At 43.1% G+C, this 12,881-nt stretch overlaps 1 protein-coding gene across 34 annotated transcripts in view; it reads left to right on the top strand.

The window, feature by feature from the left end:
- Glut1 (Glucose transporter 1) overlaps positions 1–12,881 on the top strand; it is a 97,856-nt gene that overhangs the window by 18,025 nt on the left and 66,950 nt on the right. For 32 of the 34 annotated variants that reach the window (XR_010575329.1, XR_010575331.1, XR_010575333.1 and 29 more), the window contains exon 2: positions 9,815–9,923. The exons of the other annotated variants lie outside the window; for them this stretch is intronic. The gene's annotated coding sequence lies outside the window, so the exon portion shown is untranslated. The remainder of the gene's footprint in view (positions 1–9,814; positions 9,924–12,881) is intronic. 34 annotated transcript variants of the gene reach the window in all.

Below are 12,881 nucleotides of genomic sequence, written 5' to 3'. Positions count from 1 at the left end.
ACTGCACGCACTGGATTCGCACAAATGGACCTCTGTCAATCTTCTCAGCGCCAACAGCTACCCTAGCTCTTTTTCGAGGAGACAAAAAATTTGCTCTGCTTCAAGATGAGAGGGAAAAGGGTTGCTCCTTATTGCAACTCATATTTATTTTATATTTTTTGAAGAGTTTAAATAATGCATATTAACACAAAATAAGAAAAAGATCTTTGCTATTATTAGTCTTCGAAAAATTCCCGAAAAAAACGACATTTTTTTATTTTCTTGGTTTCATTGAACCTCCAAATCTCGGGTTCTAACCATCAGATTTTCAAAAATTACCCATCGTTAGACTCGTATCGACTTCCATTGAGCAGCTAAAGTAATTAAGGGGTGCATACCCCCATCCCCTTTGAACCCAAATGCTACAATTTTGATACTAAAATTACTTTTTGAACCTAAAATTATATTATTCTTCACGGCTTAAAAGTGTATTTTGAATTCCCCAAAACTCCCTCTAAATTACCGCCCTATCCCTTCCCTCAAAACTAAAACATAATTTTTTTAATTGAAATGGAAAATAATTCAAAATCAAGAGTTGTAAAATGGTTTACTTTTTTCGAGGGGGTTGAAGTATAGCAACTTAAGGGGTGAGGGTAAGCACCCTTAAACCCTTCAGCTGGTCAGGGTAGGTCGAGACAAGTCCAACGGTGGTTAATTTTTGCAATTTTTTTTTTTTTTTTTTTTTTTTGCTCTTTTTATCCTTGTCCGTCCGAGGACCGGGAAGGGCGCGCACTGCACTAGCACGAATGCTGAAACCCGGGTCCCAATAACACCGCGAACGGATAACATGGGCGCACCAGGCCGCACAGGGACCCAGCCAACCGAAGGGCCACTTGCCTCTGCACCGAGGACTGCATTGAAACGCTAGACATTCGTCCCGTGAAGCCAAATCACGCATGCTGGAAAGGTGCAAACCAGCAAGTAGCGAGTCGGCGCCGGTGCGCCTCCCAGCCCGTCGAGCAATTTGAGCAATTCGAGTCACTAAACTAACCACTTTTTGCCATCTCTGACATTGGGTAGCCAGTATTAGATCTCCGAACTGCTCAAATACCTCACATTGCTTTGACACTCCTGAGAGTGCCTTAACAATGCGAGCCAACGGGCTGGTTATTCTGATGATTTGAATCGGAGATTTGAAATTTCAAAAATTACGTAATTTGTAAAATTAAAATTATTACGAGTTTTGAAAATAGACTGTCCTGAAAATTCTGGTCCTGACCTTTAAATTATTAAGATCATCACCTGAATGTACTACAATGTTACTTGACCCAATGAAAAGGGAGGTTCATTGAGTATTTTAAAATTTTAATGTTTCAATAATGAAAATTGATATTTTTAACTTACGTCTATTAACAGACAAAAAATGAAATTAGTTTTTGTAAAATTAAAGGATAAATAATATTAATAAGAAAATACTGTAAAATATTTGTTATAAATTTCATATTTTTGAAACTAAAATATATTTTGAACAATATCAGCCTCTTAAAGTGAGTATACACTATAAATTTAAATTTGATTCATTCGTAACCTATATTCTATAGAAAAAACTCTGGCGTCTGCGTGTGTGCAGTGTGCATGGGGTGGCTTTAGCGCAAGTGGGGCAGGGCAGATAGGAAAGCAACGTCGTTGCTGGAAACGGTCTCAACGCGGCGTAAACTTAAAATTCTATTCCCCGTCTTCATTACAGACGCTACAAAAGGTTTGCGAAACTCTTGCATATAAATTACAATCTTGACTGACAACAACCAACTCGCGCCGCGCGACGACAAGGGCACGCCGCTATTCTCACCCTTTCCACCGACCAAAATTGCTTCCAGCTGTCAACGCAGTGAAATTAATTGCATACATATGCACCCTGAGACTTCCACTAAACCGAAAAATGCAATTTTAATTTTAAAAAGATGGATATTTTGATTAGATTATTTTTTTTACGAAATTCTAAAAATACTGCTCTAAATTTATCTATTGAAAATATCCCACTTCATGACTATATGATTTAAATTTATTTGTATCCTGAGAGCAGAATAACAAAATGCATTTTTATATGTGTGACAGCATTATAGAGATGTCAGCAATGGTGGTTTCCCCCTGGAGATTTTGCATTCTGTGTAGTATTAATGCTGCACACGCCCTTTTCAAGAAAAATAAGAATAATTCACGCCTGGCGAGACTGGCGCACAGCACAGCACAGCACAGAGAAAAGGAAAAGCTTTTACCCCCGTCCTCTGGCAAGTACTAAGCAAAATAAAAAGGTTCGTTCGTTAGTTTTTCTATGGTGGAAACGCGCTGATAGAGAGCAGAGCTCCTCTGCAGCCGAGCCAAAGGAGAACAAGGCTGCTGCGCTGCACCCGCGGTGGCTTGACCCACTTATACGCGATACGTGCACGTTTATCCAGGGTTCGCAGTTAACATACTAGAATGGTAACACGTCTAAAAGGGGACAGTTGAGAATTGCGAATTCGAATTGTACTTTATTTCTGTTTATTCGGTGATATTTGCTACTGTTTTGTTCCATTGGTCACTTATTTTGACGCAAATTGAGTGGAATTTCAAATTAATATAAATAATTTTTAACTTTTTCATGTGGACTGTAAATAAACTAAAACTAGGACTGTCTCCTTACTAGAACAGTCTCCTTATTTTAAATCCCATTTTATTTCTGAACAGAGAGTTTCCCTAAAAGGTTTCATACGCTGTTGGACAGATCTCAATTTCAAGCGCTAGAAATTTTGGATATAATTTGAAACATTTGCATTTTTACTCTAATTGTTTATCGATCATCCAACCAACAATTCCAATATTTTCTACTGTCGCCCTGAATCGACCCACTTTACGTCTGAAGAAGCGAGATTTAGCACAAGAGAAATTGCCAGGCCATTGGTGTTTGGCGTGCAAGTACCTGTTTGTCCGTTCTCGGTGCAGTTTTGATTTAGAAGGGGCGCGCCGAGGCAGGCGGGGGGCGAGCACAAAGGGCGGTGTGTGTGTTATCGAGTGTAGTACTCGCGCGGTGGCAGAGGCCGGGGCAGGTAGACACACGGCACACACGCCCCGACCGGTGGGTCGGTGTGCTGCCTGTCACGAACCCATGACCCGGCAGCGGCAAAAATTAAGCAGCCGCAACACGCAACGGGTGCATTGTTTTGCTCCTTGCGGCTGCGGCGCCGCGAACTGGGTCAAAGAGTGCAAATGCTGCCTCTCCCACCGCTCGTTATTTATTCCATCTCGGCACGGCACTCGCGCCACCACCGCTAAATCAGCCCCTGCATGTTGTTCTGTGTGCAACTCGCACCCCGTCAACCCTTGTTGCCTGCTTGTCACGCTAATTCCTGTCAAAACCTGCTGAATAACCGACTTTTCAGTTTTGCAAACAGCGAAACGAATGCTAAATATTATGCGGAAGGGGGTGATGCAACCTGCGCAACTCCCTTGTCCTACCGGTTGCCTATCTATTCCACTTTATTTTAAACTTTAAAGACCGACTTTGACGAAGTTTCTGAGCTCACCAATCGATTCTTGAGGGTCGAATTAGGTAAAATTGGTATTTTCCCACCAAAACAATATGAAAGAAGACGAGAAGTGCGCATGCGTCACAGCTGTTTGGATCTGACAAAGAAGTTCAGGCGGTCTCTCTGCAAGTGCTAAAACCAGCTCAGCTCTCACGCATGTGCACTTCTCGCATTCATATTGTTTTGGCGGGAAAAAGGTTCACTCGTCGCGCTGGACTTTTTGGTTGGAAAAATATCCATTTTACCGAATTCGGCCATCAAGGATCGATTTGTGTGCTCTGAAACTTCGTCAAAGACGGTCTTGAAGGAAACTAAGGGAAAATAACTTTGTTGGGGGAATTATTAGGAGTACAAGTCGTTTTATGGAAAAACAAGTTGGTTTGTGGCAGAAGCACGTTTTTCCCGTACTTACTTATACATTTAGATGGCTATCGGCGGGCGTAACATAAATTTCTTGTTCACGGATTTGCATAACGACTTTTTCCAGCGCGGCACTACTTATCACAGAAAGCGGCATTAGAATTAGGATCGCCGGCCGATCGATTGGCTGCGACAAAATCTGAGTATAAATGGCTGGCGCAGAGTGGCTTTTGCATTAATTTCGGTGTGCTGGCCGGCCGGGCCGTCCTCGGGGTGCAACTGGTTTTATTTGGCGGGTGCAGCGGCTCGCATCACTGCGCCAATCACTCGCGTCTGCTCGAGACAACTTTCTTTCGCCTTTGTTCCACCGCCCAAGCAAATCTGCCCTTCATCTTCAGCCGCGCGCGCGGCTTAACTTTTCCGATTTTTTTCTCTTTCTTCTTGCCATTCAGCCCCGACAGCTGGACCGAGTTGATTAACTCTTTGAGCCTTTCTTAAGGTTACGATTGTAATTCGAGTGAATTAATTACGTCCGCCTCGACAATCGTAATTCACTCTCCAGCAGGGACTTCCTTTAAAGATCTATTTTTTGGTGGATTTTTAAAAATACTTGTTTCTTTTTCTTTAAAAAAAATGTGGAATTTTTTTGGCATTTTAAATTGATAAAATCACCGGGGTCCAGATTGCGATTTGTGTTGATTCCCGCCGGTCAGAAGTGAATATATGGCGTCGAAATAGTGGAGGCCAATCAGGAGACAGAGTCCAGCGGCCAATCAGAAGCGTACGTCGAAAAAGAGGCATGCCGACCTAATGATTTCATTACCGCGTATTTTGTTGCATTTCCATTCGCCTGATGTGCCATCTAACGGTTGATTCGCCAATTACCGGGCTAATCAGTTGCGAGAAAAGAAATAACATGATACACGTTTTCCGAACCAATTTCATTTTACGTTTGTCCCGCCGTACTCTACCAGACGCCATATCTGCGCGTCGCGTGAATCCGGCCCCCGGTGGAGAACAATTTTACATCTCGCTGCGACACAAAAATTAATCTTGTAAAGAAAAGAAGTGAAAATTGACCAAATCCAAGCCTTGAGACGAATTTTCTGCAAATTAAAGCCAATTAATTAGCGCCTTTTCTGCGTCTCCTTTGTCACAATCTCCAGCTCATTGTTTCGCCAAGAAAAAGAGCGAGGAGTATTTCGCAGGAGAAGTGTCAACCGATTTTTCGCTCGGCAGGAACAAAGGCCTCTCTTCTCCTCCTTGTGTGTGCCGCAGGATAAATTTTTCATTTGTGCTGCCATTTTTTTTGTTTCCACCCGCAACAACTCCTGAAAGCCAGAGAATAAATATTTCAAGTGCCAAGGGGCGAGTTTTGCTGCGTTTTCACTCACTCAGTGGAGCTCTGCTCTCTCTGTGAGTGAGTATTTATTCTCGTTGCTGCGTCGAACCAAGGAAGACACATCGCGTCGCCTGCGAATAATATGTATTTTGCTACTCTATGTTTGTGTCTGTCGCACAACAGCTGCGAGAGAATGTAAAAGTATCGCTACACTCTGCCAGTGAAAAATGGCGCAACAATACAATCGATCCTTCAGCTCAAATTTGTATCAGATATTTATCCAGAATTTTGTAAAAAATAAGAAAAGGCACACGATTGTCTGCTATTTGAGCCAACAATTTAATTAATTGAGAATAATAAATAAATCAGAAAACTCAATCCTGCTGTTATGCATTCTGCTTCTTGAATTATTTCTTTAATAGACGTGCTGAAAACAAAAATCAGTTCAGCCATTCATCGTAGAAACGTCGGGAAATATTTTTATATTCAAATAAAATATTGGTTTTCACGATTCTGCGGCGGTTGGCTTAACCGATCATGGTTTTGACCAATCAAAAGAAAATATTTTAAGTAAAGAATGCACAGTGGCAGCATTGAGTCTGAAATCGTAGCGCAATTGCCTCAAATTCCGAAGTTGGCTGCTTCGAAACTAGTGAATTTGTCAATTAGTTTAGTCTTACAATTTTAGACCTAATCCTGGGCGTAAAAAGTTTTTATTTTGAATCTGGTAGAAACTTAAAAATATACATAAATCACTGCTTTGGGTTCCAACCGCTAGTTAACAGCACGTCAAATGAAATATTTTACAGCGTCCTTGATCAAAGAAGATCTTCTCAATTGTTTTGCAAAATTTGCCTGCAGCGTGCTGGGTATTCAACGAATTCGGTAATCAACAAAAAATTCTTTTGTCCCGGTCTGATGAAAGCGAACGCTTGGGATCAAATCCAGCTGCCATTTTCATCAGGGCAAAAATTACGACCGTCTCCGCCCGCCCGCCCTTCTTTCTCTCTTCTCTCCGCGTGCTTTATTTCTCTCTTTATCCGCGAACAAGAGCACGGAGGCAGCCGCTCGGAATCATTCTGCGCGCTCTTCTCGTCGTCGCTCGCGTTATTGATTGATATTGATGATTGCGCATTTCAAAGCTAAACATGCACACGCCCTCGCCGTCTCTCCAGGCGCGGCTTAATTTTGATTCATCGAAATACCCCTTCTCGATGCATTTTTAATGCGAGAGTGAAGGGATTTTTCTCTGTTAACTTGTGACGCAAAAAGCACGTAGTAACGTAATCTCGCGCGAAGAGGCGAGAAGGTCCGTCACGTGACGCGGGCGAGTGCGCTGATTGGTTGCTGGTCACGCCCAATTTTCAGTCACAACACGACTAACAAAACGTGTCTTCGTTGTAATTGTGCCTAGCACAAGAATAATTCCTAATTTCAACGCTAACAAGATATTGTTGTGACTGAAAAAGTGGGCGTGACTAGCAACCAATCAACACTCTCGCCCGCGTCACGTGACCGAAGCTTCTCGCCTTTTCACGCGAGAGAGCATGATTTCTCAACATCTATCCTTCAAACCAATCTTAACTATTCCAACAATTAAAATCCTCGTTTTTGGCCAATCCCAAGAGTTTCCTAGCTGTTTTCCCCTTGATGGGGTGGATTCACATTTCGTGAGGGATGATTTAATTTGGCTGTGCGGACATTAAGTGATAAAGACCGGAGGAGCGAGCGAGTGTGTGAGTGTGTGATTTCTAGCAAGGAGCAACACGTGAGGCGAGCTGCTTGTTGTTTCCTCTCTGCTGGAGATGGCTCGACGAGGGCTGGCGGGTGGGTATAGGGTAGGGGTGGGGTGGGCGGGCAGCCGAGCGAGCAGCAGAAAGCAAATATAGGTGCAGAATAGGGCCAATAAGTAGCTGTTGAAAGGCTTAATCGATTGTCTCGAGAGCGGCCGTAGCCGAGCGGAAAAATACACTCGACAGGCGAGAAGCGAGAAGCGGCAAGGGGAAACGGCAGCAGCAAAGAAAAAGCTGCGAATTAAAGACGACATCAAAGCCGGCGTGTCACTTTCGCTTTTGCCGCTGCTTTGATTGCAGTTGCATGTCTTCCCTACGGGTCAAAAGCAGCCGGGATTACCTCGAAAGGCAAGCAAAACTTTGCAACAGAGATATGACATTCTGAATCAAGTTCATTTGCAGACTAATTTAACCCTGTTTATTTGCTAAATAAAATGACATGACTAGAGGCAGGAACGTTTCTGCAGGAATTCCATCCAGTGAGATTTTTTTTAAAGACAGTCTTTAACGAAGTTTCTGAGCACACCAATCGATTCTTGAGGGTCGAATTAGGAAAAGTGGATCCTTTTTCCGACCAAAAAGTGCAGCGCGACTTTTTTCCCCCGCGCCAAAACAATATGAATGCGAGAAGTGCGCATGCGTCAGAGCTGGTTTGAGCACTTGTACAAAATGACTTCTATGTCAGATCCAGCCAGCTCTGACGCTTGCGCCCTTCTCACATATACGTTCATATTGTTTTGGCGGGGAAAAAGTTGACACGTCGTACTGGACTTTTTGTACGGAAAAAAGATCCACTATACCTATTTCGACCCAATTCGACCCTCAAGAATTGATTGGTGCGCTCAGAAACTTCATCAAAGACTGTCTTAAAAAAATTGAAGGCGCGCTGCGATGAGATGAGCTAGTAATAAATTTTGATCCTGGAATTCAGAGCCGGAGACAGATTCCAGGTCACCGAAATGGGAAAAAGTTAGTGTCTCCCCAAAGAGAGTTTCTTTCGTCTTTTATTGCCGAAAGCAAAGTTTTTATGCAATCTCGTTTTTGCGGCTTTACTGCGCTCCTTTTTTGCATCCTACACTTTTTTCATTTCCTCGGAAGGCGAATGGGATTCAACTATATAGTCCAATAGAAATTTTTTCCGCATCCCGACTAACTTTTGGTCGAAAATTCGAGACGTTGTCATTTGGCGCCAAGGAAAGAGGAAAGCTCTAAATTATTGAAAAGTGCCAAACGCAGAGGTGAATAGGAGAGCGCTGCAGTGGTCACTTCTCGCAAGAAACAGCCCCGCTTTATGGCCCATAAAACGTGGACATAACTTTGTGCACATCATCGGCAGCCGGCGCGGCTCACTCTCTTCATTCCATCCGCATTGACAAATAATAATCCCCCAACGCACAGCAATAATATCAAAATCGGTTTCTCGCTGCGTCTCCGTCTCCACCGACCGGCATTTTGCAATTTCAATTGTATCATCGATTGCGTGCGGTTTGGTTTGCCGGCCGGCCGGCCGATTGTGCAAATAAACAAATTCCGGGGTGTAATCCGCGCCGGGCGGCTCGTGCAAAGCTCAAATTGAATTTCGACACTGCTAATCCGCACTGTTTAATGATTCAAACTCCTCCAGCCTGGGATCATCAACTCTAACCCGCAAATGAAAAAAAACGCAGTTGTGTTTCTGAGCCGAAATATTTTATATTTTACAAATCCGGCCCTAGACAAACCCGTTCCATATCTTCCCGTGTTAAAACATCGGCGAAGCTGCGAATTTTGGCGCGAAAACCTGAGCAATTGACGCGATTCATCGCGGGGAAGTGAGTCTTTAAGTCCGGCCCATAGATGAATTGAAATTAAAACTACGACCAAAAACTTCCAACAGCACCGAATGTTCGGCGGGGGCGGGCGGGGGTGGAATTTGTATTTATTCGACGTGAAATTTTACGGCGAGTTTTTTACTCTACGATCCATGCGAGCCGATTTATTAATTTTTAAATTCCGAATACCTGATTTATGGCATTTCCAATTTTTGTTTTCGGGGCCCAGGTGGGACTCTATGGACCATACGGCACTAATTTGGGTACCAATCGATGCCCCTATGTAAGGTACGTCTGCCTGTGTGCATTTTTCCAAAATCGGACTATATTTCAAATTTTCACGAATTTATTTCGGCCAATTTTTCGAAAAAGATGATATTTTCAAATAATGGTTTTAATTTTATTATAATTCGACCGTTCGTCCTATCGTCGAGCACGACCCCTCATCGGACATGTCTTTAATTGGTCTTTTACGTGGTATGCCCTAATGGCCTTTTTCAGGGTACCTTTTCCGGTGATTTCGAGCACGATTGGCGACGATTTTTCACCCTTGCCTATCACCCACATTTCTCAGGTTACGCGACCTGAGATATTTAAGTTGGTCGAATTAAAGATGAAAGAAAAATTGAGCCCCGATAAGACATCTACGGGTTCTTTGCAATGCCAACAAAGTTGTTGGGGATTGTCGTGGTGGTGCGTCTCCATTTCCGATCGAGCCAATATTGGAGCTGCAAACAGTGTTTGCTCGGCGTCGATGCAACTAGAGCTGCTGGGTGAGTGTGGGAATTTTCAGCGCAGCGGCTGGCTGGCTGGCTGGCCGGCTATTTTGAAACGATAAAGCAGCTTTGTTTGGGATTAGCAAATTGAGCCGGCCGAGCGAGCAGAGTCAATAAAATAAACGCGCGCGCCGAGCTGTGTGGTGTGAGTGTGTATTAACGCCGGCGAATGTGTTTGTGTTGACAGGTCAGAGTGCCGACGACGCCTTGTCTCTCTTTCTCTCTCGCTGCGCTGTTCGCCGCTCTCGACGTCTCCAAGAGAGTGCTATTTTCCCACAGCCACTCTACTGCCAAAGGTGCGTGCCAAATTAAAAAGTTGCCGGCTAGGGGACGCGTATTTTATGAATACCAAATTGGGCAGGCCACTTTTCGCCGCGGCGAAATGTATAATGAGCTGCCGCCAGTCAAAACTTTTCTTGGGGAAGCTATCTTTTGCGCAAAAAATTTAATTCCGAAATGATTCAGTTAGTTAATTAAGTCGGCTTTTAAACTTTTGCAGTCCGCAAAGTGAAAAAACTGGAGATATTCTTATGAAGTCCTAATTATATTAAAAAAACCTAAGATATTACATTCAAATACGTCTGGTTTGAAGCCAAATTTACCGTTGAACCTGCCACGACCCCTTACAGTTTAGTAAAATTTGTAAAATTTTAGTAAAATTGTTAAATATTTAAAAATTGTCCATAATCAGCCTCACCCAGCAACAAATCTTTGGTATTTAATTCGACGGACTTAAAAAACCTGGGCCGGATCTCAGCTGGTGCAACCTGAGGAAGGTTGGTGACAGGCAAATTTGCTATAAATCACCGGAAAACATTAAACCGACCTGAATGCGTATCTCAGGTCAGGGTACCCTTAAAAAGGTCGTTAGGGCATCCCAGGTTAAAGCCCAATCAAAGACCTGTCTGACGAGGGTTCGTGGTTGATGATCGGACAATTAGCCGAATTTTAATAAAAATCAAACCATTTTTTGAAAATTTCGACTTTTTTGAAAAGTCAACTGAAATAAATTCATTCAAATTCGAACTAGTCTATGGTCAAATTAACCCTCGAGCACCAAATCGTTCCGCTCGACCGACGCGTCCCCCCGGCCCCGTCGCCGCTCCCCAACGAGAAAAAATCTGCGCTCTGACCCTGCTCCGGGGCGAAAGTCACCGTACCTCCGCACCCTCCGAGGATCCGGCAACACCACGAAGCGCGGCCCCGACGCAACTTTCCGGCTGACTACGCGGATTCGGCGACTCTAGGGGGGCGGCTGACCGAAGTTCGGGGGTAGCTACGGCGACGCGGCCGCCCCACGGGGGCGCCCGACCCGACTTCTCGGCTAGCAACGGGGATTCGGTTCGAAAATTAGTCGGATTTCGGAAAACTGCACAAAAATTGGAAATGTCATAAATTGCGCTTTTTCTACTTTAAAAATTAATAACTCGGCTCCTGTGGGTTGTAGAGTAAAAACCAAAGTTTTTAAGACTCACTGTAACATTTCGCGTTAAATAAATTCAAATTCCACCCCCGCCGAAAAATCGGCGCTGCTTATAGTTTTTGGGTATATTTTTATTTTAATTCACCTATGGGCCGGATGGAAATTATGGCATTTGGAAATCCTTCAGGATATCCGGGTACCCGAAGGATGATATACTTTTAAACAATTTCTTGCCGGGCAAACCTGTTCAAAAATTCATATTCCTTGAAAATAACCGTTTAAAAAATTCAATCCTTCATCATTCATCATTGATCAAAATCTAAGGTCTTTCCTGGGAATTTTCTGATTTTTTGTGCATTTTCGTAGGTTTTTTTAAACAGACAACATTAAAATATAATCTGAATTGAGCCTATAAAAAGTAAAGTCACGTGGCTCAATTAAACTTGCAACCCCTAAATTTGCAGATTTTGTTATTTTTGTTAATTCTTAAGAAGTGCAAGAAGTTCTTTCCGGCCCAAATAGAGCTCCCCTTCTTGGCCCTGCTGGAAAAGTAAGCGAGTTAGCAGGAGTTAGGCAGGCAGGTATGATATATTTCTCATTGTTGTGCGTGCGTGCCGGAGTTGCGGAACTTAAGTGAAAGCGCGCGCGCGCGTCCCTTTTGAACTTTGAAAACGACACGCGCTCTCGTCCAAATGATACAATTTTGATGAGGTCGATTCGAGTGCGGCGGCGCCGCCGCCGCCGCCGCAGCCACTGCCGCCGACTTAAATTAGTCCGCGAGAAACTTTTCCAATTCCAGTGAGGGGTGTAATTACAGGCGAGCTCTCTCTTGAATGCGCGACAACTTGGAACCAACAAATGCCGAGTAAACAATTCCCAGACGCTAACAACTCATTTTGCCTGAGTGCAAATCATTATACTTTCAACTTTAAATGACTCTCTTTTAAATTATTCAAAGTTCAAAAGTTAAGTTCGGAGTAAATAGTACTTATGGTTGGAATAAATTCAAATTAGCAGGAAAGAGGGTTAAATTTCTGATAAAAGGTGTCACAAATTATCTTAAATTTTCTTATAAAATATTTTTGTTGCTCGGGAAAGCGTTAATTACAGTTAATTTAAATTAAAATAAAAACTATTTTTTGAACATTTTTACATGTTTAAGTGATGGCAATAATTCTTTTAATACCTAATTAAAATGATTTTGTAATAAAATATATAAATTTAAATATTTTTTGATTTAAATTAATCGAAGTTAAAAATCAAATGGCTCGAATCTATCGTCTTTTATCCTGTCCTAAATGAAGCAAGACACCATTCAGAATATAAATATAACGCTGTCCCGAAGCTGATGGCAATCAACGAATGCATAATCTGTCTTTGTAGGAGAAAATTTATTGCTTATAGTTTTTGACGCGGCGAACAGGAATTCATATTTAAAGAATGGCCGTTGCGGGGATGATAAAAAGAGTGTGTGTCGGTGGGCTTAAGCAAGATTTATAGCCGAATGTCGGCGGCTCTCGGCAAGAATTTGTAGCATTGCCGCGCACAGATGCGATCTTTGCTCGCTCGCTCGCCCGCGGCGCTGGCTCGGCCCAAACTTTTGTGAAAAGAGCAGTTAATCTGGAAATTCGCCGTGCTGTTTGATTGCAGTAAACTTTGGCCTGCTGCTTATTTTATTTGGTTAGTAAATCATGTGGGCCCGCGCACCCCATTTTTATTTTTGCCTGCATCGGCGGCTCGTAAAAATACGCGCGTGTATCAGAAATTCCCCGTGAGTAGCGCGGGCTTGCGTGAAACAGCTTTTAAGGGGGCTGACATTATTGATGGCAAG

This window comes from Cloeon dipterum, chromosome 4 (genome assembly GCF_949628265.1).
Source record: "Cloeon dipterum chromosome 4, ieCloDipt1.1, whole genome shotgun sequence".
NCBI lineage: Eukaryota > Metazoa > Arthropoda > Insecta > Ephemeroptera > Baetidae > Cloeon > Cloeon dipterum.
This window is presented reverse-complemented; position numbering and strand designations above follow the sequence as displayed.